This window comes from Lynx rufus, unplaced genomic scaffold (genome assembly GCF_022079265.1).
Source record: "Lynx rufus isolate CCGP_SWC_20201006 ecotype Redwood Valley unplaced genomic scaffold, mLynRuf1.p SCAF_8, whole genome shotgun sequence".
Classification (NCBI taxonomy): Eukaryota; Metazoa; Chordata; class Mammalia; order Carnivora; family Felidae; genus Lynx; species Lynx rufus.
Window position 1 is genome coordinate 119,194,880 of NW_025814896.1, and position 23,203 is coordinate 119,218,082.

At 42.1% G+C, this 23,203-nt stretch overlaps 1 pseudogene; it reads left to right on the forward strand.

Moving 5' to 3' along the window:
* Positions 1-8,165: 8,165 nt before the first annotated feature.
* LOC124503975 (glyceraldehyde-3-phosphate dehydrogenase-like) lies at positions 8,166-22,778 on the forward strand (annotated as a pseudogene).
* The last annotated feature ends 425 nt before the right edge of the window (positions 22,779-23,203 follow it).

Below are 23,203 nucleotides of genomic sequence, written 5' to 3' on the forward strand. Positions count from 1 at the left end.
ACCCATACAAAGGTGGTAAAACCATTTTTTTTTTAAAGCAAAGAAATGATTAACCCTACAGCCAGGAAGAGAGATGACCTCAAGGGAAGAGAGCGGATGATGTGATCAGGAAGGGGCTTGCAGCCACCTGCAATATTCTAGTGCTACACTGAGTGGGAATATCATAAAGGGTCACATGACTTATTTATTTTCATTAAGTATATTTATTTTGAGAGACAGAGACAGTGAAAGTGGGGGAGGGGCAGAGAGCAAGGGAAAGAGAATTCCAAGCAGGTTCCACACTGCCAGTGCAGAGCCTGATGTGGGACTTGAACCCATGAGCTGCAAGATCATGAGCTGAGCCCAAACCAAGAGTTGGGTGCTTAACTGACTGAGCCACCCACGCACACTTCCATTATTTTTTTTAATGTTTTATTTATTTTTAAGAGAGAGAGAGAGAGAGAGTGGGGGAGGGACACAGAGAGAGAGGGGGACAGAGGATCCGAAGCAGGCTCCATCCTGAGAGTAGGGAGCCTGATTTGGAGCTGGCACTCATGAACTGGGAGATCATGACCAGAGCCAAAGTCGGTCGCACAACCAACTGACCCACCAAGGTGCCCCACAAAGGATCATTTTATTTTTATTTATTTTATTTTTTGAGAGAAAGAGAGGGTGCAAGCGAGCGAAGGGCAGAAAGAGAGAAAGAGAGAGAGAAGGAGGGCTCACCCAAAGCGGGGCTTCAGCTCACCCGACACGGGACTTGAACTCACGAACCATGAAATCATGACCTGAGCCCAAGTCAGCTATTAAACCGCTGAGCTACCCAGGCACCCACAAAGGATCACTTTAAACATCCATTAAAGTATGTCTTATATGTTCTATGTATATTTTTCAGTAAAAAATTTTAAATATCATATGATGGTCATTGACATAGCTCTCCCTTCTCACATATTAAGAAGAAAAGCAAGGTGCAGAATAATGTAGGTCACTGTAGTAAAATGATGTGGAAAAGAATACATTCCTACTTGTTTGTGTATGCACAAACTTCCTCTGGAAGGGGCACAAAAGAAGCTTACACCAATGAAGAAGGGAGTCTCCCTGTCTGTTGAGAGGGGATGAGATGACAAGGAGACAGGTTGGCGGGGGGCAGCTTGTGTCTCATCTCTCTACACTTTTTATACGTTTTCATTTTGAACAATTCATGTATTCCCAATACTAAAATATTTTTTAAATCCCTATACATCTGGAAGTTTAAATAACCCTTCTAAATAAACCTGTATTAAAAATAAAATCATACTGGCAATTATAAACCATTTTAGAATCATATTGCAACTAAAGCATTACAGAGCAATTAGACAAGCAATCTTTTAAGTGTTGAACAATCTGGGGCACCTAAGTGGCTCAGTTGGTTAAGTGTTGAACAAGCTGATGGGGGAAAAACACTCCACCTCATTTTATTTACTTTTCTTGATTACTATTGAATTTGAGCACCTTTTCTTTTCTTCTCTCCCTCCTCCTTCTCCTCCCCCTTTCCCCCTCCCCCTCCTCCTCTTCTCCTCCTTTTTTTTTTCCTTCTCTACCTCCTTCTTTTTTGGTTTGGATTTTTCTGTGAGTTTCCTGGTCATTTCCTTTGTTGATTTAAATAATTGCGGGGCGCCTGGGTGGCTCAGTCGGTTAAGCGGCCGACTTCGGCTCAGGTCATGATCTCGCGCTCCGTGAGTTCGAGCTCCGCGTCGGGCTCTGTGCTGACAGCTCAGAGCCTGGAGCCCGTTTCAGATTCTGTGTCTCCCTCTCTCTGACCCTCCCCCGTTCATGCTCTGTCTCTCTCTGTCTCAAAAATAAATAAACATTAAAAAAAAAATTAAAAAAAAATGATTTAAATAATTGCCAGAATTCTGTATATATTCTGGGTACTAATTCCATGCAACAATCCCCCCCCCAACTTTCCCTTTTCTTATAACTTTTGTTATAGTGTTTCTTTTAACGGAAGTTTTAAATTTTGAGAACAAATCTCTCTGCTTTTTTTTTTTTTTTTTAATAGACTCCACACCCAACAGGCGGCTCAAACTCACAACCCTGACATCAAGAGTCACATGCTGTACTGACTGAGCTAGCCAGGCACACCTACAAATCTCTCAGTTTTTTACGGCTTTTGGATTTTGTATCGTTTAGGCAGACATTTTCCACCCCAATATTATTTAAAATTTGGTTTTAAAACCTTTAAAGTATTTTAACTTTTGGCCCCTAAGTGTTTAATTATTTGTACCAGCTGTGTTTGATGTGATGGGGGAGGAGGGTCAATCTAATGTCATTTTTCCTCAGTAGATAGTCAATTATCTCACATGATTTACTGAAAATGCCACCCTTCCTTCATTGATTTTACATGTTGCCTCTATGTAAGCTTCATTTGTGCAGATATATGGATCCGTTTGCACTTTATTCTGTTCCACTGATTTATAATTATCCCTTTATTGTATGTTGTTAAATCTGCTTGGGTTATATTCATATAGCTTGATATATTTTTACATTTATATTTTCATCTATATAGAGTGAATTCCCACTCAATAATCCTGTTCAGATTTTGAGGGCTGTTATCGAACATTTTCTCTTCCAGAAAAGAATCAGAATTCTTGAATTCCAATTTTAAAATTCTCTTAAAATTTGGTTGGGATTGCATTACATTTATAGATTGATTGTCCTGGATGGCAACAGCATAGAAACAGCTTTTCTTGGGTGATGTAAGTACTGGATGTGAGTGACTTTCCATGCAATCTCCTTCGTGGATATTTAGCATTCGACTCTGACAGGCAATCCCAAGAAGCCATGCTCTGTATGAATTTTCTGCAAGGGAGCCTCAAAATCCAAAGCACAGATGGTGCTTAGAGTGGGCTCCTCTCTGTCTTTGGATAGTTTTTATGTGGATGTATGGTTCCATTTCTCTTGGTTATATACCTAGGAGTGGAAATGCTGGATCGTACGGTAACTCTATGTTTCAACTTTTAAGGGATTACCAAACTGTTTTTCAAACTGGCTGCAAATTGAACATTCCCACCAGCAATGTATGAGAGCTCCTATTTCTCCACATCCTAACCAAGTTTTATTGCCCATCTTTTTTATCCTAGTAGGTGTAAGAAAGTTTTCATTGGGGTTTTTTTGGGGGGGGGGTTTGATATTTAAAAAATGTTTATTTATTTATTTTGAGACAGGGAGACAGAGCATGTGTGCAAGCTGGGGGAGGGGCAGAGAGAGGGAGAGAGAGAATCCCAAGCAGCCTCCACACTGTCAGCGCAGAGCACAATTCAGGGCTCTATCTCTTGAACCGAACCATGAGATCATGACCTGAGCTGAAATCAAGAGTCAGACGCTCAACCAACTGAACTACCCAGGCACCCCATTTTTTTTTTTTTGGTATTTTGAAGAGCAGCGTTAGATTTACAAATCTAAATTGAAAAGTACAGAAATTTCCCACATATCCCTTCTCCCTGAGCACACAATTTCCTCCATTGTTTACATCTTGTATTAATGTGTAATACAATGTGTAATACATGTAATTGATGGACGATATTGATACATTATTATTAATTAAGTCCATAGTTTATATTAGGGTTAACTCTTCGTGTTGTACATTCTCTGGGTTTTGACAAATGTATAACGACATGTGTCTACCATTACTGTATAATACAGGATCGTTTTACTGCCCTAAAGATCCCGTGTGTTCCACCTTGTCATCCCTCTCTCCCTCAGAACAACTGGCAACCACTGATCTTACTACTGTCTTCCATAGCTTTGTCATTTCTGGAATGTCATACAGTTGGAATCCTATAGTACATTGCCCTTTCAGATTGGCCTCTTTCACTTAACAACACACTTTCTAAAGTTCCGCCATGTCAGGGGGCCTGGCTGGCTTAGTGGGTGGAGTACGTGACTCTTGATCTCAGGGTTGTAGGTTTGAGCCCCATGTTGGGTGTAGAGATTACTTTAAAAAAGGGAGGGGGGGGGACACCTGGGGTGGCCCAGTCGGTTAAATGCTGGACTCTTAGTTTCGGCTCAGGTCATGATCTCACAGTTTGTGCGTTCGAGCCCTACATAGGGCTCCCTGCTTGGGATTCTCTCTCTCTCTCTCTCTCTCTCTCTCTCTCTCTCTCTCTCTCCATTTGTACTCTCTCTCTCTCTCTCAAAAATATATGTATAAATAAACTTTTTAAAAAATTTTTTTAAATCTTAAAAAAAAAAAAGTCCTCTATGTCTTTTTTGCTGCTAGGTAGCTCATTTCTTTGTATCGCCAAGTGATACTACATTGTATGGATGGGCCATAGTTTGCTTATATATTCTCCTACTGAAGGATAGCTTGGTGCTTCCAATTTTGGCAATTATGATTAGAGCTGCTATAAACATCCGTGCACAGGTTTTTGAGTGAACATAAGTTTTCAGCCCATTTGGTTAAATACCAAGGAGCATGATTGCTAGACTGTATGTTTAGTTGTGTAAGAAACTGCCGAACTCTCTTCCAAGGTGGCTGTACCATTTTGCAACCCGACCAGCAAGGCGTGAGAGTTACTGTTACTCTCTACATCCTCTTCAGCTTTTGTATTGCCAGTTTTTTGGACTTTGGCCACTCTAATAGGCGTGTGGTGTTATCTCGTTTTAATTTGCATTTCCGGGGCACCTGGGTGGCTCAGTCGGTTAAGCCTCTGACTTCTGCTCAGGTCATGATCTCCCAGTTCGTGAGTTTGAGCCCGGCACTGGGCTCTGTGCTGGCAGCTCAGAGCCTGGAGCCTGCTTCGGATTCTGTGTCTCCCTCTCTCTCTGCCCCTCCCCCACTCATGCTCTATGTCTCTCTCTCTCTCTCTCTCTCTCTCTAAAAAACAAATAAACAAACATTAAAAAAAGAGAGTTCTTTGTATGCTTTGGATAATACTCCTTTATCAGACATATCTTTTGCAAATATGCTTTTCCAGAGCATTTCCATTTTTAGGACTTTATGCCACAGGTTTACTTGCACACAGGTACAAAGATGTATATGGACAAATAATATAAATAACAAATTAGACGATAAAAACAACAAATTAGAAAGAACACAAAATGTTTGTCTCAGATTGGGCTCTTGGTCGCGAGAAGCAGAAGTGACTCTGGCTGATGAGCAGAAAGTCATTTGTTATAAAGAAAACCATTGAGAGGGCTAGAGAAGAGGCTTGATGACAATCTTCAAGAATTAAAGCCACAAACCACATATATAAATAGCCTGGTGAACAAAAGGCCCAGAACATTCTGCTGCCACCAAAAACTAGATGCTGTATTTGCAATGCCCCCAAGAACTTGACTGCAATCGCACCTGTCGCTCAGACCCGCACCACTAATGTCTCTTTTGCATCAGGAACTCATTTTGTAACCCATGCTGCCCCCAAGGCCATAAGGCTGTGACGCACCCTTGCCAGCATAATAGGCGTCCTGCACAAAGCCCGTTTCCTCCTGGGGTCCACTTCTGATTTGGAGACTGGCATGGGTGCAACTGGTTGGTGGAGTTTCAGAGACTGCAGAATGTGTATTTCCACAAACATGAAAAGTATTCCAGGGGCTCCTGGGTGGCTCAGTTGGTTGAGCATCCGACTTCGGCTCAGGTCACGATCTCATGGTTCACAAGTTCGAGCCCCACGTCAAGCTCTGTGGTGACAGCACAGAGCCTGGAGTCTGCCTTGGATTCTGTGTCTCCCTCTCTTTCTACCCCTCCCCAGTTCATACTCTGTCTCCTTCTCTCTCAAATAAATAAATAAATAAATAAGAAAAGTATTCCAAAGGAGTTGGCAAACCAGAAAACATGACAAATGTCCACTAAAGTGTCTGTCAATTGGAGGTACCTAATACATTATGGCACATCCATGCATTAGAACACTATGCAGTTCTTGAACAAAGTAAGGTAGTGTAAAGACTAATAGTGTTGGGGAATCTTCAAGATATAATTAATGTGCATTATGTTCTATCATTTGTACTTTAAAAGAGCTGTACATATTTATATATTCGTCCATGTATACAAAAGTCTGGAAAGGTACACAAGAAACTGGTAACAATGGTTGCTTCTAGAGAAGGGAAAAAGGAGACGAGGATGGATGGGGAACTTACTGGTCTGAGTTCTACATATGCCACATGCATCTATAATCTATTCGAAAACTTTTTTTTAATGTTTATTTTTGAAAGACAGAGAGAGTGAGACAGCGTGTGTGCACATGAGTGGGGGAGGGGAAGAGAGAGAGGGGGACAGAGAATCTCAAGCAGGCCTTGCTGTCAGCACAGAGCCCAATGTGGGGCTTGAACCCACAAACCATGAGATCGTGACCTGACAGAAGTCAAGAGTTGGACACTTAACCGACTGAGCCACACAGGCACACCTCAAAATTCTAAAAAGTAAAAATGTTTGCCACCTATACAAACTGTGGCCATCAAACATTTGATAAACTGTATTAATTTTAGAATGTTTGGAAGTAGAACCAACCAATAGTGGGTATTATTAAAAGTGGGGTGCCTGGGTGGCTCAGTTGGTTAAGCGTCCAGCTGTTGATTTCAGCTCAGATCATGATCTCACAGTTTGTGAGATCGTAGGGCTCTGTGCCGACGGGGCGGAGCCTACTTGGGATTCTCTCTCTCTCCCTCTCTCTCTGCCCCTCCCCCACTTGCTTTGGCCAGGCATGCGCCCGTGTGCCTGTCTCAAAACAAACAAACAAACTTAAAAAAAAAAAAGAAAGTAGTAGCACAAACGCCACTGATGCTGAGCCTCAACTTCTTCTGGGCTAAAGGTTACTTATCTTATACCCACAGTTGTGAAACAGCATCCGTCTTTCCCATAAAATTGGCCTGCCTGGCTAGCACTCCCCATGCAGCCAGTTCAGATCTCTGAAGCTGTCAGTGACATTGAGGACACAGAGAACTGTTCATAGTTACTCCATCCTAAGAGGCAAGAAACAGTCCCCTGCCCACCTCCAAAGTCCGTGGGAGGGTTTCTGTGATTCTTTTGTGAGAAGTTGAGAAAGATCCATGCGATACTGCTAGGCCAGTAGATGGTATAACAAGATAGTTTTGCTGATCTGGACAGGAGATTGGGCCTGTGAACCACAGCCATTTTAACACCGAGCGAGACTCAAAATACCTTCAGGTGAATCGTTTGGGAGGCTTCCAGCAGCATAAACAGAGTGCCCAACTAAAAGAGGCGTAAACAGTGAGGACATTCATTCTTTCACAAAACAAGAAGTCTGGCAAAGAGAATTCCAGAGCTGCCTCATTCAGAAGTTCAACAATGGCAGAGTTCTGGCTCGGTCTCTCTGATTTCCTCATGACTTTTTCTTCATGGTGACAAAGTGACTGTTGCTGGTCCCAGCACCATATCCTCACATGAGGTTACTGAAGGCACGAAGCATGAAGAGCTTCCCGCATTGCTTGCTCTCGTGCTTTCTCTCCCTTGCTCACAGGCTGGCTCTCCTGTTTAAAAAAAAATTTTTTTTTAATGTTTTTATTTATTTTTGAGACAGAGAGAGACAGAACATGAGCAGGGGAGGGGCAGAGAGAGAGGGAGACACAGAATCTGAAGCAGGCTCCAGGCTCTGAGCTGTCAGCACGGAGCCCGACGTGGGGCTTGAACTCACAGAGCGTGAGATCATGACCTGAAGCTGAAGTCAAGTGCTTAACTGACTGAGCCACCCAGGCGCCCCTAGCTCTCCTGTTTTTAATCAGGGAGGAAAATCTTTCCCAGAAGCCCCCAGAAGATTTCTCCCCCAGATGCAATCGGTCAGAAGTGTGCTATATGCCCACCTCCAAACCAATCCCTAGCAAGGGGAGAAGGAATTACCATGTTCGTCTTAACCAATCACAGTTCGTCCTCGGAAGGAGGTGGTGAATAGGGCTGCAAATTCCTTGTTTGTCTGAAATTCAGTTTTAACTGGGTGTGTTTATATTTTTTTTCTGAGACTCCGGCAATGCTGCTGGGTGACACCTTCCTCATTCCTGAGTCTGTTGCCAGACCATACTTCGCAAAATCAGCGTTTCATTAGCAAGAATAAGACAGTAGTGCCTAAGAGTAGCAACCAACCATCTGCCTCCTTGCTTTACAAGATTTCCTTTAACTTCTGTTCAAGAAAGTCCTGGCTCCTTTTGGCTCTCTGCCCCTCCCTGTTTGACAACAGCTGTGTCCCTGAGACATGATGGTGAAGGCCCAAGTAAATGACTTTGACTCTGTTGGGTGTCTGGTCACCAAGGCTGCTATTAACTCTGGCAAAGTAAATATTGTCTCTACCAATAACAGCTTCGTTGACCTCAACTACATGGTCTACTTGGTCCAGTATGATTCCACCCATGGAAAGTTCAATGGCACAGTCCAGACTGAGAATGAGAAACTTGTCATTGATGGAAAGCCTATCTCAGTCTCCCTGGAGTAAGATCTCACTAACATCCCACGGAGTGAGGTTGGTGCTGAATTTCTTGTGGAACCCACTGGTATCTTCACTACTCTGGAGAAGGCTGGGGCTCATTTGAAGGGTGGAGCCAAAAGGGTCATCATCTCTGCCTCTTCTGCTGATGCCCCCATATTTGTGATGGACTTGAACCAAGAGAAAGAGGCATGACAACTTTCTCAAGATAGTCAGCAACGCCTCTTGCACCACTAACTGCTTGAGCCCCTGGCCAAGATCGTCCATAACAACTTTGGCATCGCGGAGGGAATCATGACCACAGTACATGTCGCTACGGCCACCCAGAAAACCATAGATGGCCTTTCTGAGAAGCTATGTCATGATGGCTAAGAAGCCAGCCAGAACATCATCCCTCCTTCTACTGGTATTGCCAAGACTGTGAGCAAGATCATCCCTGAGCTGAACGGGAAATTCACTGGCATGACTTTCTGTATCCCCACCCACAATGTGTTGGTCATGGACTTGACCTACCATTTGAAGAAAGCTGCCAAATAGGACAACATCAAAAAGACGGTGAAGCAGGCATCAGAGGGCCCTCTCAAGTGCATCCTGGGCTACACTACGGACCAGTTTCCTGCAGCTTTAACGGTGACACCCACTCTTCCACCTTTATTTAATGTGGTTTTCAAAAACTTTTAATGTGTATTTATTTTTGAGAGACAGAGACAGAGCATGAGTGGAGGAGGGGCAGAGAGAGGGAGACACAGAATCCGAAGCAGGCTCCAGGCTCTGAGCTGTCAGCACGGAGCCCGACGCCGGGCTCAAACTCACAGACGGCGAGATCAAGACCTGAGCCAAAGTGGGATGCTTAACTGACTGAACCACCCAGGCGTCCCTCCCACTCTTCCACTTTTGGTGCTGGGGCTGACATTGCCTTCAATGACCATTTTGTCAAGCTTATTTCCTTTGATGAAAATGAATCTGTCTCTAGCAATAGGGCGATGGACACACGGACTCCAAGGAATAAGAACCCTGGGAACACCAGCCCCAGGGAGAGGCATGTGAGCAAGAGAGAGGCCCTCAGCTGCTGGGGTGTCCTTGCCCTACAGGGGTCCCTCGACATACTGAAAAATCGCTTGTCCTCAACACAGTTTCCATTCCAAACCCCCTGAAGAAGGGGAGGCATTTAGGGAGCCCTACCTGTCACGTACCATCAATAAAGTACACTATACACCCTCACACGTAAAAAAGAAAGCCCTGGTTTACATGGCCCGGAGTTTCCACATAAACACAAAGGCACCCAATTCTGTCTGTATGTCTATCTCTCTTTCTGTGTATTGGTGGTGTGCTGGAGTGAGATACAAGATCACAGTTTTATAGTATTACAGAGGAAAATCTCAATTTTCAGGGTCAGCTGGCAAAGATGAACAGTGACAGAGTAAGATGCAATCACAACCTGCAATTGACATCTGGGGGATCCAAAGGTTTAAAAGCCACCACCTAGTGTGCTTCAGTTTTTCTGTGGGACATCTAAAGAAGGGGGAAACAACAGCCCAGCTGCTTCCTGAGACTCTGGCGTTTTTGTGGAACTTGATGTGATCTTGATGTGGAAGATTTGAGTATTACTGCCTTTTTCAAAGACTGCTTGAGACCGAAGATCACAGTGCCATAGAAACGAGAGAGAACAGGAATGTTTCCTTTGGGAGTCAGTGCTATTTCAACACAAGTTTTACGCATTTATGTGAGGGGATGATTATGATGTAAGTAATGAAAAGGCATTTCTGGGTCTTGATTTTAAGTGTGATTCCTGGGACTCTGCTGATAGATACACGCAGACCTACAACTCCTTTGCTGAGTCACCAGCTTACCACTGCTAGGGGGCTGCCCCAGCTCCCACAGGCCCGTATAAAACTGTTGGTTTGCCAGACTCTCATGAACTCTGGCCCATAGCCTAGGCAGCTGTTGGAAATTCTGGCTGACAGACCGGAAACCACGAGGCAACTCTTTTCAGGGTGTCCCCTCTGGGAGTCAAAAATCAAATGGCTTGCATGGACATCCTTACTGGGATCCTATCTGCTAAACATCTATATTTTCTCAGGTTGGCTAGTGATAAACTTTATATATATTCATGAGAAAATAGTATCCATTTCCTCAACTGTATTTATGTTGTAGACTTGATTAAAGAACAGCTGTGTCAGTTAACGTGACAGATTGACTGTGCATTTATCCGTTTCCCTTCCAAATCCCCACTGTAATAACAGTAAAGAAATAAAAAGACCATAAACCTATAGGGCTAAAGAGGGGGGAGGAGATGATAAGAGTTAAGAAATGTTGGGGCGCCTGGGTGGCGCAGTCGGTTAAGCGTCCGACTTCAGCCAGGTCACGATCTCGCGGTCCGGGAGTTCGAGCCCCGCGTCGGGCTCTGGGCTGATGGCTCAGAGCCTGGAGCCTGCTTCCGATTCTGTGTCTCCCTCTCTCTCTGCCCCTCCCCCATTCATGCTCTGTCTCTCTCTGTCCCAAAAATAAATAAACGTTGGAAAAAAAAAATTAAAAAAAAAAAAAAAAAAAAGAAATGTCAACACAGGGGCTCCTGGGTGGCTCAGTCGGTTTAGCATCTGACTCTTGATCTCAGCTCAGGTCATGATCTCACGGTTTCTGAGTTCAAGCTCCACAGCAGGCTCTCCACTGATGGCCTGGAGCCTGCTTGGGATTCTGTTTCTCCTCTCTGTCCCTCCCCTGCTTGTGCGTGCACTCTCTCTCTCTCAAAGTAAATAAATAAACTTTAAAAAATTATATAAAAAAAAAAGAAATGTCAACACAATTCTGGAAAATGAAAGCCGGCGGAGGAGTAATATAACTGATTTAGTAGAACGGAGAAGCTTAAGCCTAAGGGCGCTCATGGGAGGGAGGGCTGCGGCAGGTGGAGGTGGGGAGTGGAGGGCACACCAATAAAGAGAAAGCTAATTGGCCAGCAGGAACCGAAGGTACGGTGTCTGTCTGCAACCACTGATTGGGTCTTGTCCCTACACTTTTGCCTTTCCGGGATATTACGTAAATGGAATCATACCGTGTGTAAGGTTTTTTCAATTGTTTTTTAACACTTATTTATTTTTGAGAGATGGAGGGAGACAGAGCACGAGGGGCGGGGGGAGGGGCAGAGAGAGGGGGGTCACAGAATCCGAAGCAGGCTCCAGGCTCTGAGCTGTCAGCGTAGAGCCCGACGTGGGGTTCGAACCCACAGACTGCGAGATCATGACCTGAGCCAAAGCTGGATGCTTAACCGACTGAGCCACCAGGCGCCCCCTGTAAGTTTTTGAATCTGGCTTCTTTCATTGAGCATAATGCATTTGAGAGTTATTTGTGTTGTGGTATCAGTGCAATTTTCCTAATGACTAGCGACCCATTTTATAGATGTGCTACAATTTTTTGGACTGTTTCCAGGTTTTGGTGACGACAAACAATGCTACTGTCAACATTTGTGAAGTGGTTTTCAGTTATTCTGTAAATACAGGCTTTTATTTCACTTGGGCAAATAACACGGGGTGAGATTTCTGGGTTCTGTGGTATGTGTGTGTTTAAGTTTGTAAAAAACCTTCGAACTGTTCTCCAGAGTGGCTGAACTATTCTACACCCTCCTGAGCAATATGTGACAGTTTTGGTTCCTCCACATTCTCAGCAGCCCTCTGTATTGTCATATGTGTTTTGTTTTATTTCTTTATTTTTTTAACTTTAGCCACTCTAACAGGTAGATGGTGGCATCTTAGTGTGTGTGTGTGTATGTGTGTGTTTAAGCATAAAATTCAATAGTTTTTAGTATATTCACAAAGTTGTGCAACCACCACCACTATCTTATTCTAGAACATTTCCATCAGTCCCTGCTTGGACTGAATTGACCCACAAGTTCATGTTGAAGTCCTCTTCCTCAAGTTGAAGGTATTTGGAGATTGGGATCTTTGGGAAGTAATTAGAGACAGATGAGGTTATGAGGGTGGGGCCCCCCTGATGGAATTCGTGCACTTATAAGAAGAGGTGGAGAGGATTCTCTCTCCATATGCACACACCAAGAGCCTCAGACTAAAACCTACTTTGCCAGCACCTTGATCTTAGACTTCCCAGCCTCTAGATGCATGAAAAAGAAATTTCTGTTGTTTAGGCCACCCGATCTACAGTATTTTGCTATGACAGCTGCAGTTGATTAAGATAACCCACAGCAGAAGCCCTGTCACTACTAATCCCCTCTACACCCATCCTCTGACAATAACTAATCGACTTTTTGTCTCTATAGATTTGCCTCTGCTGGACAATCATATAAATGGGATCATATCATGCAGCACGTGGCCTTTCGTGTCTGGCTTCATTCACCTAGCATAATGCTTTCAAGGCTTATGCATGTTGCAGTGTGCATCATAGTTCATTCCTTGTCACGGCCGCGTGGTATCCCCTGGGGTGGAAATACATTTTGTTCATCCATTCATCACTCACGTATTTAGGTTATTTCTACACACTGGCTAGTATGAATAATGCTGCTATGAATATTCAAGTGCAAGTAAGTCTTTGTGTGAACGTGTTTTCAGTTCTCTTGGGTGTATACCTAGGAGTAGGTTTGCAGGATCGTGTGGTGATTTATGTTTAAGTTTTTGAGGAACAGCCAAACTGTTTTCCACACCAACTGGGCCATTTCACGTTCCCATCAGTGGTGTATTGGAGTTCCAGTGTTTCCACATCCTCATCAGCACTTGTTGTTGTCTGTATTTTTTTATTATAGCCACTTTATTGGTTATGAAGTGGTATACTATTATGATTTTTTTAGTATTTATTATTTTGTGTGTGGGAGAGCATGAGTGGGGGAGGTACAGAGAGAGAGGGACAGAGGATCCAAAGCGGGCTCTGTGCTGACAGGCCGACAGCAGAACCTCGAACTCATGAACCTCAAGATCAAGACCTGAACCGAAGTCGGATGCTTAACTGACTGAGCCCCTACCGTTATGATGCCCAGATGCCCCCACCATTATGATTTGGATTTGCAGTTTCCTAGCGACTAATGACTTTGAGCATTTTTTCATGTACTTATTTGCCATCCATGTAGCTTCTTTGGTGAATTGTCAGTTCAAATCTTTGCCCTTTTTAAAAAAAATGTTAATTCCACTATAGTTAACACACGGTGTTATATTAGGTTCAGGTGTCCAATATAGTGATTCAACAATTCTATACATTACTCGTGCTCATCGTAAGTATACTCTTAATTCCCTTTATCTATTTCACCATTTCACCCATCTCCTCACCAGCCTCCGCTCTGGTAACCATCAATTTGTTCTCCGTACTTAAAAATCTGTTTTTTGGTTTGTTTCCTTTTTTCTTTGTTCATTTGTTTTTCTTTCTTAAATTCCGTATGTGAGTGAAATCATATGGTATTTGTCTTTCTCTGACTGACTGATTTCACTTGGCATTACACTCTCTGGCTCCATCCATGTTGTTGCAAATGGCAAGATTGCATTATTTTTTTATGGCTGAGTAACATTTCATTGTATGTATATACCACATCTTAACTCATTCATCTGTGGATGGACACTTGGGCTGCTTCCATAATATAACTATTGTAAATAACGCTGCAATAAACATAGGGGTGCATAGATATTTTTTGAATTAGTGTTTTCATAATTCATTGGGTAAATACCCATTAGTGGAATTACCGGATCATATGGTAATTCTATTTTTAATTTTTTGAGGAATCTCCATACCGTTTTCCACAGGGGCTGCACCAGTTTGCATTCCTACCAACAGTGCACGAGGGTTCCTTTTTCTCCACATCCTCGTCAACACTTGTCTTCTGTGTTTTTGATTTTAGTCATTCTGACTGGTGTGAGGCGATATGTCACTGTGGTTTTGATTTGCATTTCCCTGATGATGAGTGATGGTGAGCATCTTTTCCTGTGTCTGTTGGCTATTTGTATGTCTTCTTTACAGAAATATCTGTTCATGTCTTCTGCCCGTTTTTAATTGGATTATTTGTGTGTGTGTGTGTGTGTGTGTGTGTGTGTGTTGAGTTGTATAAGTTCTTTATGTATTTTGGATACTATCCCTTTATTTATCCCTTTATTTCATTTGCAAATATCTTTTCCCACTCAGCAGGTTGTCTTTTAGTTCTGTTGATTGTTTCTTTTGCTGTGTAGAAGCCTTTTATTTTTATTTTTTTCAGAGAAAGAGAGCAGAGGATGGGGGCAGAGGGAAAGAGAGAGAATCTTAAACAGGTTCCACCAAGCCCAGTGCGAGGGCTCGATCCCATGACCCTGGGGTCATGACCTGGGCCAAAATCAAGAGTTGGATGCTCAGCCAACTGAGCCACCCAGGCGCCCCAGAAGCTTTTTATTTTAATGTAGTCCCAATGGGTTGTGTTTTTTTTTTTTTGCTTTTGTTTCCCTTGTATCAGGAGACATATCTAGAAAAATATTGCTATAGCCAATGTCAAAGAAATTGTTGTCAGTGCTGTCTTCTAAAATTTTATATTTCCAAATTTTTGCCCATTTAAAAAAATTGATTTCCTTGTAATTGCATTCTGAAAGTTCCTTATATATCTTGGATTCAAGTCCTTTGTCTAATTTGTGATTTTTAAATTTTTTCTTCCCATCTCTGAATTGTCTTTTCATTCTCTCCCTCTCTTTTTTTAATATTTATTTATTTTGGGGAGAGCACAAGCAGGGGAGGAGCAGAAGCAGAGAGAGGGAGACAGAGGATGTGAAGTGGCCTCTGCACTGACAGGGTGACAGCAGTGAGCCTGATGTGAGGCTTGAACTCACAAACTGTGAGATCATGACCTGAGCTGAACTTGGATGCTCAACCCACTGAGCCACCCAGGCACCCCTGAATTGTCTTTTCATTCTCCTAAGAGTATTCTTCACAGGGGTTCCTGGGTCAATTGAGCGTCCAACTCTTGATTTCATGATCCCGCACTCAGGATTAGGCTCCACACTAAACATGGAACCTGTTTAAGATTCTTTCTCCCTCTCCCTCTCTCTCTCTCTCTCTCTCTCTCTCTCTCCCTCTACCCCCCACCCTCACTCATGCTCTCTCCCTGTCTCTGTCTCTCTCTCTCAAATACAAAAAGAAGAGAAAAAAAAAACTTCCAGGAATTTGGAACCTTATATTAAAAAAAGAGTATTCTTCACAGAGTCAGTTTTAAGTCCTGAAATCCCTCCCATCTATCAAGTCTTTCTTCTATAAGGCCTTTGGTGTCATTTCTTAGAACTCTTTGCCTAAGTCCAGGTTACCAAGATTCCCTACTGTGTTTTCTTCTAAAGTTTTGAAACTTTTAGATTTCATATTTAAATTCATGATCCATTTTGAGTTAAATTTGTATAAAATGTGAAGTTTGGGTGGTGGCTTATTTTGCTTTGTAAATGGCTGTCCAGTTATTCCACCACCATTTGTTCAAAAGACAATCATTTCTCCATTGAATTGCCTTTGCGCTTTTGTCAAAAATCAGTTGTGTGGGTCTATTTTTGGACTCTGTGTCCTCTTCCATTGACCTGTGTGCCTATCCTGTAACCTAATACCACACTGGTTCTGGTTTTGATATTAAGGTAATTGCACTTGGACTGAAAGCTTGTTTCCCTCAAAACTCATATGTTGAAATACTAACCACCAGTGTGGTGGTATTAGGAGGTAGGGCCTTTGGGAGGTAATTAGGTCATAAGGTGAAGCCTTCTTCAATGATATTAAGGCCGTTAGATCACAAAGAGCTCTCTTGCACCCCTGCTACCATATGAGGACAGGATGAGAAGACAGCAGTCTATAACCCAGAAGAGGGCCTTCACCAGAATTTTAACCATGCTAACACCCCAGTCTTGGACTTACAGACTCAATAACTGTGAGAAGTAAATTTCTGTTGTTTTTAAGCCACCCAGTTTATGCTATTTCATTTTAGCAGCCTGACCTGAGACAAAAATATTGGTTTCATAAATGGCTTGGGATGTGCTTCCTTCTCTTCTATTTTCTGGAAGAGATTATGTCAAATTTGTATTACTTCTTACTTAAATATTTGCTAGTTAAACCATCTGAGCCTGGAGTTTTCTTTGTTGGAAGGCTTTCCCCAATGAATTCAATTTCTTTGATAAATGTGGGACTATTTAGCTCATCTATTTCTTCTTGAACAGGTTTTGGTAATTTGTATCTTTTAACAAATCAGTCCATTTCATCTAAGTCATCAAATTTATAGGCATAGAGGGTTTTGATTTTTTTTTTTTTGTAGTATTCTCTGATACACTTAATGTCTGTAGGGTCTGTAGAGTCTGTAGTGATATCTCCCTTTTTATTCCTATATGGATGATTGGTGTATTCTTTTTTCAGTCTGGCTACAGGTTTATCAATTTTATTATTTCTTCCCCAAAAACTAGCTTTTAATTTTATTGATTTTCTCTGTTGTGTTTTTGTTTTCAATTGTATTGATTTCTGCTCTTTATTTTGTCTTGCATGCTTTCAGTTGAATTTGTTCTTTTTTTTTGTTTACTTATTTTTGAGAGAGACAGAGACAGCACGAGTGGGGGAGGGGCAGAGAGAGAGAAAGAGAGAGAAAGGAGAGAGAGAGAATCCCAAGCAGACTCTGCACCGCCAGTGCAGAACCTGATGCAGGGCTCGAACCCACAAAGCCATGAGATCATGACCTGAACCAAAACCAAGAGTCAGATGTTTAACTGACTGAGCCACCCAGGCACTCTGAATTTGCTCTTATTTTTAATTTTTTAAAATATTTCTTAAGGTGGAAGCTTAGATGATTTTAGATCATTTTTTCTAATAAAAGTTTTTCATGCCATAAATTTCCTTCTAAGCACTGCTTTGTCTGCATTTCAGAAGTTTTTTTTTTTTTTTAAACTTCTAATGTTTTGGGGCGCCTGGGTGGCGCAGTCGGTTAAGCGTCTGACTTCAGCCAGGTCACGATCTCGCGGTCCGTGAGTTCGAGCCCCGTGTCGGGCTCTGGGCTGATGGCTCAGAGCCTGGAGCCTGTTTCCGATTCTGTGTCTCCCTCTCTCTCTGCCCCTCCCCCGTTCATGCTCTGTCTCTCTCTGTCCCAAAAATAAATAAACGTTGAAAAAAAAAAATAAAATAAAAAAATAAAACTTCTAATGTTTTTATTTATTTTTGAGAGAAAGAGAGAGTGCACAAGTGGGGAAGTGGCAGAGAGAGAGGTGAGATAGAGGATCTGAAGCAGGCTTCACATTGACAGCAAAGAGCCCAATGTGATACTTGAACCCATGAACCACAAGATCATGACCTCAGCCAAAGTTGGATGCTCAACCAACTGAGCCACCCAGGTGCCCCTGCATTTCACAAGTTTTAATATGCTGTATTTTCATTTTAATTTAGCTCAAATATTTTCTCTAATTTCACTGAAGAGTTCTCCCTTGACACATGGGTTATTTAGAAGCTATCCAATTATTAGGGAATTGTCCAGATATTTTTCTGTTATTGTTTTTAATCTAATTCTATTGAGTTCATAAAATGTACTTTGTGTGATTTTAATTTTTAATAATTTGTAAAGATTTATTTTATGGCCTAGAATATGGTCTACCTTATTGGTTGTGAATGTTTCATGTGAACTTGAAAGACTTCCTACTGTTGTTGTGTGGATTGTTCTGTTTCACACAATTCCATTAGGAGCACCTGGGTGTCTCAGTTGGTTAAGCACCGGACTTTGGCTCAGGTCATGAACCCACGGTTTGTGGGTTCGAGCCCTGCATCAGGCTCTGTGCTGACAGCTCAGAACCTACAGCCTGCCTCAGATTCTGTCTCTCTCTCTCTCTCTCTCTCTCTCTCTCTGCCCCCCCCCCATTTGCACTCTATCTCTTTCAAAAATAAATAAACATTAAAAAACATTTTTTTTTTAAATGTCAGTTCCATCAAGTTGGTTGATAGTGTTGTTCAGAGCTTTTTTGTGCTTACTGATTTTCTGTCTACTTGTTCCATCAGTTACACAGAGAGAGGTGTGGAAGTCTCCAACTATAAATCTCCTTTGGTTCCATCAGTTTTTCATTCATGTGTTTTAAAACTTTGTTATTAGGTGAATACACATTTAGGATTATTGTTTCTTCCTTGTCTATTGGCTCTTTTATCATTATAAAATGTATCCCTTTGGGCACGTGGGTGGCTCAGTTGGTTAAGCATCTGACTCTTGATTTCAGCTCAGGTCATGATCCCAGGGTCTTGGGATTATGGGATCAAGCTCCATGCTGAGCATGGAGCCTGCTTAAGATTCTCAGTCTCTCTCCCTCTGCCTCTCTCTTCCACTCATTCAGTCTCTCTCTCTCTCTCTCTCTCTCTCTCTCAAAAAAGTCCCTCTTTATGTCTGGTAATTGTATTGTTCTGAAGTCTATTTTGTCTGATACTAACAAAGCCACTCTAGCTTTCTTTTTTTCTATTTCTTTAAACTTTTTTTATCGTGGTAAAACACACAAGCCTAAAATTTACCATCTTCACCATTTAAAAATTTTTTTCTTAATGTTTTATTTTTTAAAAAAAAAATTTTTTTTTTTCAACGTTTATTTATTTTTGGGACAGAGAGAGAGAGACAGAGCATGAACAGGGGAGGGCCAGAGAGAGAGGGAGACACAGAATGGGAAACAGGCTCCAGGCTCTGAGCCATCAGCCCAGAGCCCGACGCGGGGCTCGAACTCACGGACCGCGAGATCGTGACCTGGCTGAAGTCGGACGCTTAACCGACTGCGCCACCCAGGCGCCCCTTGTTTTTACTTATTTTTAAAGGAGAGAGAGACAGAACACGAACGGGGGAAGAGCAGAGAGAGAGGGAGACACAGAATTTGAAGCAGGCTCCAGGCTCTGAGCTGTCAACACAGAGCCCAATGCGGGGCTGGAACTCACGGACCGTGAGATCATGACCTGAGCCAAAGTCGGACACTTAACCGGCTGAGCCACCCAGGCGCCCCATACCATCTTAACCATTTTTAAGTGTGCAGTTGAGTGATACTAAATACATTCATATTGTTGTGCCGCCATCACTACCATCCATCTCCAGAATTCTCTTCACCTTGTAAAACTGAAACTCTATACCCATTAATCAATAACTCCCGATTCTCCTGCTCCATCCAGCCCCTGGCAACCACCATTCTATTTTCTGTCTCTATGATTTTGACTACTCTAAGCACCTCATGTAAGTGGAATCATACAGTATTTTTGTGTCCAGCTTATTTCATTAAGCTTAATGTCTTCAAGTTTCATCCATGTTGTAGCATATTGCAGAATTTCCTTTTTTAAAAGGCTGAATAACGTTCCATTGCATGTATATACCATATTTTGCTTATCAACTCATTTGTCAGTGGACACTCAGGTTACTTCCATGTTTTATCTTTATAAAAATTTTTGTTGGGGCGCCTGGGTGGCGCAGTGGGTTAAGCGTCCGATCTCAGCCAGGTCACGATCTCGCGGTCCAGGAGTTCGAGCCCCGCGTCAGGCTCTGGGCTGATGGCTCAGAGCCTGGAGCCTGTTTCTGATTCTGTGTCTCCCTCTCTCTCTGCCCCTCCCCCGTTCATGCTCTGTCTCTCTCTGTCCCCCAAAAAATAAATAAACGTTGAAAAAAAAAATTTTTTTGTTCAATAAAAACTAAAAAAAAAAAAAAAAAAAATAGGCCCACCTATTTCTCCCATCCCCTACTCCCTGCCTCTTGCAATCACTAATCTGTTCTCTGTATCTATGAGTTTGATTTTTTTGTTTGTTTGTTTATTTAGATTCCACATATTAGGGAAATCATATGATACTTGTCTTTTTAAATTAATTGATTGTGTGGTTTCTCTTGACAGGTCAGAACATATTTTGAATGATGGAAAGGATTCCAAATTCTGATACCGTAAATGTTCAGTGAAGGTATTTCACTTGACTGTGCATTTCCTGTCTGCCTCAGGTTATTCATAACCACCATATTGACACATTTCATATGAATAAGCTCATTGTTATTCTGTGTTGCCAGGAGGATTCCCATTAACTGAATGTTTGGGAAATGTTTTGTAACATCCTGTTCAAAGACTGCCAAGAAGCCATTGCACCACATTTTTTTTTTTTCTGGCACTTTAGATACCCTTTAACCACCCTTTTGATATAAAAAAAAGTTCTCTGCCAATTAGTCTTCTCGGAAATAAGCCAGGATACAGACACACACACAAAATATTTTTGCAATTGTACACAAAGGAGTCATTGCCATAGGGTACATTTCAAAACTTCTGTTTAAAAAACAACAACAGTATTCTGTTTTTATCACATATAATGATTTGCCTTTTAGGAAACTCTTTGGACCATAGTTCTTTTGTTTTTTTTTTAAAAGGTATACACTTACTCTCACCTTATCCCTCATCCACTCCGGTTCCCACTGCAACAAGTAACCACTTTTCAGTGTGTGTGTGTGTGTGTGTGTGTGTGTGTGTGTCCTTATGCAAATAAAAATGGAAATCATATATGCTCTAGGAGCTGGTTTGTCTTTTTCCTTTTATCCATTTAAAAATCTATCTCAGAGATCTTTTCATATTAATTTCACAGCAGCATATGGGATCTGTTTTCCCATAGGGTATATTGTCAAACTTTTGAATTTTTATCAGTATGATAGTTGACAATGATATTTGGTGTGATTTTCCTCTTTATTTCCCTTTATTATTAATGAGTTTGCCTATATCTTTGTAACTTTTTGTTGTTGTTGTTGTTAAGTAAGCTCCATGGCCAGTGTGGGGCTTAAACTCATGACCTTGAGATTAAGAGTCACATGCTCTGCTGACTGAGCCAGCCAGGTGCCCCTATGTCTTTGTATCATAAAACGTATTTATATCACTTTCCTGAGATCTGTCTGTTCATATTCTTTCTCCAATTTTCTGTTGGGTTGTTGGTCTCTTTACTGATTTGGCAGATAAAGAGAATTCTCTCTGAATATTTAGGATATAATCACTATGTCCATGACCTGAACTGTAAATACTGTTATGAGACAATAGAAAATATATATATTGGCCTCTGCCCCCAGTTTCTGGCACAGACCTCCTAAAACCCTCGTAATTTTCTAAATGTTAGGAGCACTAGGAATATCTCTTGTTCTAATACTTGTCTTGACCCCATCTCTGACACAGGGCTCTTAAAACCCTTGTAAATTTCTAAAGGATAAGAGAAAGAAGAGTATCTTTTGTTCTAATGAGGTGATCCTGGGTGGGCATCTAGATGGGGGCTGGTCTCCAGAAAGACCATACTGTGAGGAGAAGCTTGGAATTTTCAGTCCCACCCCGCCCCCCCATCCTCCAGAGAGGGAAAAAGGGGGTAGAAATAGATTTAATAATTGATCATGCCTACGTGAGGAAGCCTCCATAAAATCCTGGTGGTATGGGTTCAGGAAACTTCCAGGCTGGCAAACATATCCACACCAGGAGGGTGATGTACCCCAAATCCACTGGGACAGACACTCCTGCTCTTGGGACCCTCTCAGACCTTGCCCTGTGTGTCTCATCATCTGTTTGTTCATCTGTATCCTTTATCATATACTTTAATAAACTTGGAAACAGTGTTTTGCTGTGCTAGCGAGTTAATTAAACCAAGGAGGGATAGATAGCCAGTAGATCAGAAGCACAGGTGATAGATAACCTGAGCTTGAGATTCGTGAGGAGCAGTCTTGTAGGACTGAGCCCTTACCTGTGAGATTTGACTCTATCTTCAGGTAGATAATGCTAGAATTGGGTTAAATTGTAGGACACCTAGCTGGTGTTGGGAGAATTGCTTGTTGTTGTAGGGAAAAACCCTCAAACATTAGTGACCAGAAGTGTCAGAAGTGAAGTATTCTCTGTAAGGGAGACACACAAGAGAAAAACACATAGCAGAAAAGAACTGGGTTTTCCCCTACATTGGAAGGGAAAAACTGAGTTTTTTCCATTACAACTGTTGCCCATTCTGTCACTTGCCTTTTGACTTTTCTTATAGTGATTTTTGCCTTGCTAATTTTCTCATGCTATGGTAGGGTCCCCTCCCTAAGGAGAGAAAAAAAAGAAAAAAAGAAAAAAAAAAACTTCAAGGTTAACCTGGCTGTGTCCCTACGTGACAACATCCCTCATGACCTTGTAAACTGAGACTACCGAATGACTACATGTTTGTGTATGTTACTATATAGGGGACACAAAACAATAAAAAATGTATAAAAAAACTATGCCACAGGACGTTCGGGGCTCAGTTCTTTGGGTATGAACCCAACTGAATGGTGCTGGCAGGAATAAAGTTGCTTCCTGGAAAGAAAATCTTCAAGGTCATGACTCTGTGAGAGAATCCTGCTACATTACTTGGGGCCTTGTCCAGGATTCAGAGATGTTACGTTTCCACCTCCTTTGCCACCAGGGATACGAGCATCAGAGTGCTGAGAAAAGGGACCTCACCTGGTGCCAGTGAACCACTTGATCCACAGGAGACTAGCCCTCCCAGTGCACCGGGGCAAGGACCCCCTGTGTGCCAGTGGAACCCGGGAGGCCCAGGAACCAGCTCAGGGAGTGCCACCCATCAGACTGTCTGTCTCAGAGTTTTCATGGGTAATTGTTAAGATAGCTTTCAAAGTCTTTGGTAACCCAAAACGTTAACGTTTTGCTTGCATGATAAATTGAGAGTAAATTCATTGGATATCTAATGAGATAAGAGGCTAAAGCAATAATTACTAGATGTAGGTCTGTGCTTTTGACTTGTTGCAAAAAAACTAAGAATATTTGGGTGTGTGGGAAAACATGCTTTGTGCTTAATGGATTCATAAGTTTGCCATCTAAAAAAAAAATTCTGATGTAACGTAGAGTTCACAATTGGTTACTACTTAGTTTTCACTGGAG